At 45.9% G+C, this 3,113-nt stretch overlaps 1 pseudogene; it reads left to right on the top strand.

Annotated features, from left to right (window-relative positions):
* The first annotated feature begins 215 nt into the window (after positions 1–215).
* LOC101833900 lies at positions 216–1,495 on the top strand (annotated as a pseudogene).
* The last annotated feature ends 1,618 nt before the right edge of the window (positions 1,496–3,113 follow it).

Here is a 3,113-nt window from a genome sequence, read left to right as displayed (position 1 = left end):
GGAAATTATTACTTTCAGTTATGCACTTATTCTTGATACCATCAAGCTCCCATGGGTAGTTCCAATCCAACTGTCACATAGATGGCCCTGGTTAACCACAAGAGACCCAAAATAATCCCAAAAGTCATGAATCCTGAGGAAGGGACAGGGGGGATGGGGGCAGAGGGTGACAACAGGATAGAGAATAGGAGTATGAGATGAGGTGGCCTTCTCCTCTCCCCATCATGGCTTGTGCCTGCCCCCTCATATCGGTGTATTCTGAAAACGGGGAGTTGTCTGGCAAAAATGTCACTTTGCCAGCTGTGTTCAAAGCACCCATTTGACCAGATATTGTGAACTTTGTTCACACGAACTTGAGGAAAAACAACAGACAGCCCTATGCCGTGAGTGAATTGCCAGGTTATCAGATGAGTGCCGAGTCTTGGGGTACTGGCAGGCATTGGTTTGAATTCCCAGAGTCCGAGGTGGTGGAACTCATCGTTCTGGCCAGGGCACCTTTGGAAATATGTTCCGGGGAGGCCACATGTTTGCACCAACCAAAACCTGGCATCGTTGGCACTGCAGAGAGAACACGACCCAAATGCGACATGCCATCTGTTCTGCCTTGGCTGCCTCAGCCTTACCAGCTTTGGTGGTGTCTAAAGGTCATCGTATTGAGGAAGTTACTGAACTCCCTCTGGTAGGTGAAGATAAGGTTGAAGGTTACAAGAAGACCAAGGAGGCTGTTCAGCTACTTAAGAAACTTAAAGCTTGGAATGACATCACAAAGGTCTATGCCTCTCAGAGAATAAGAGCTGGCAAGGGCAAAATGAGAAACCGAAGACGTATCCAATGCAGGGGATCCTGCATCATCTATAATGAAGATAATAGTATCAGCAAGGCCTCCAGAAACATCCCTGGTATTTCTCTGCTTAATGTAAGCAAGCTGAACATTTTGAAACTTGCTCCTGGTGGGCATGTGGGACATTTCTGTACTTGGACTTAGAGTGCCTTCCGGAAGTTAGATGAGCTATATGGCACTTGGTGTAAGGCTGCTTCCCTCAAGAGTAACTATAACTTTCCCATGCACAAGATGATGAACACACACCTTAGCAGAATCTTGAAAAGCCCAGAGATTCAAAGAGCCCTCTGAGCACCACGCAAGAAGATTCATCGTAGAGTCTTGAAGAAGAATCCACTGAAGAACCTGAGGATCATGTTAAAGCTGAACCCTTACACAAACACAATGTGCAGGAATACCATTCTTCTCCAGGCCAGAAACCACAAAGTCCGGGTGAAGAAACTAGAAACAGCAGCAGCAGTGCTGGCAACCAAATCGGAGAAAGGGGCAGCAGACAAGAAGTCTACAGAGAGTAAGAAACAAAAGAAGCCTGTGGATGTCAAGAAGTCAAAGAAGCCTGCAGGGAAAAAGGCTGCAACTACCAAGAAGCCAGCAGCTGGGAAGAAACCAGCAGAGAAGAAACCTACCACAGAGGAGAAAAAGCCTGCTGCTTAACGGTTGAAATCTGTTTCATTCCAAAGAGACAGCTTATTTGAATAAAAACCTGATCAAAGAAAAAAAAGAGTATGAGATAAAATTAATCAGTACACATACATACATGAATGAAATTGTCAAATAAAGGTAACCAACAAAAAGGTACCCAGAAGTCCCTGACTTGAAGACATTCTTGATGATGCCCTTCCTGCTCTAGGTGGCAGGTGGATGCTTCTTCAGGTTTTGTCACCAGTTTAACTTGAATTCAAGACTGAGATGTTGAGTATGAGGTCTAACTTCCAGGCTTAAGCCAGGCATGGTGATGGAAGATGTCATTCTGTAAATATGTTTATCTTATTGGTTGATGAACAAAGCACTGTTGGCCAATAGGGTAGCAGATAGTTGGGACAGGATATGAGGAGGATTCTGTGAAGTTTAGCCAGAGAGGAATGGTCATGTCATCCCAGGAAGTGTCATAGCTGGTAGACATTGCCGCTAGCTAACCATAGAAGTCTGGAGGTCTGTACAGACAAGCAGGAAGTGACCTGGGCAGAATCAGAATATAAGCAGAGACAAACAGGAAATTGCTTTCTTTCTCTTCTCCGCAGAGATGCTGAACAGTCGAGATGTAGGACACCAAAGGAGTAAAAGGTCCTTGGACCTTTCTCTGGTAAGACAAGTCCATGTGAAAATACTTACAATAGTAGTTATGGGTTAATAATTAAGAAAGAACTAACCAATAAGAAGCCCAAGCCAATTGGCCAATAGTTTCTTAATTAATGTAAGTCTTGTGTGTTCATTTGGGGCTGATGCAGCTCTGGGACCTAGCTGTGTCAGAAAACTCATGTTACAGTATGGTCTCACACACCTGTAATCCTAGGGTTGGTGAGGCTGAGGCAGCGGGCCTGCCAGTTCGAGAGCAGCCTGGGCTGAACAGCTAGGACTCTGTCTAAAATAACAGTAATCATAAAATAAATCAATGTCCTGGTGAGCCAATGATGTACCTGAGTCCAGCTGTGCAGCATGGAATGTGCAATCACTGCAGAAAGCACAGAATGGTCAATGGAAAAGGAACAACAGTATGTTCCTGTAGATAAGGCAAAGGATGTCGTGCTCACCCCCAGTCACCCAGCACACTGGAACACTTTCAGAAATATTCCCCTAGATACACTCAGCAGGTAGACCATCCACAGTTCCTGGAGGTCCTTAATAACCTCAGGTACCTTCTGAAAGTGCCAACTGTTCATGCTACCTTAAGACATCAAAGTATGGGACACATGTTCTGGCTCTCTGTCAATCAGGTCCCCAGGAAAGCAATGTGGTGATGGTGGTGGTGGTGGTGGTGGTGGTGGTGGTGGTGGTGGTGATGGTGGTGGTTGCAAAATGCCCTGTCCTGTCCCACCAAGCAGCAGGAGAGATTATACACAGAGTCAGGTACGTCCCATAACCATGCTGGCTTTTACTTGAACTCAGTTTCTCCCTTTTGAGGAAACTTTTTTGCTGAGGAGACCATGTGACCTTCTTGCCACCTTCACACTGTCAGTGAGCATCTTGAGTAGACTTCTGCATCTGGTCACGCCATGTGCCTCCAGGTGCCTCCAGAGTCCTCTGTGCTTCCTGGGGACTCCAGCTGAGAATG

This window comes from Mesocricetus auratus, unplaced genomic scaffold (assembly GCF_017639785.1).
Source record: "Mesocricetus auratus isolate SY011 unplaced genomic scaffold, BCM_Maur_2.0 Super-Scaffold_100015, whole genome shotgun sequence".
In the NCBI taxonomy this organism is placed as follows: domain Eukaryota; kingdom Metazoa; phylum Chordata; class Mammalia; order Rodentia; family Cricetidae; genus Mesocricetus; species Mesocricetus auratus.
This window is presented reverse-complemented; position numbering and strand designations above follow the sequence as displayed.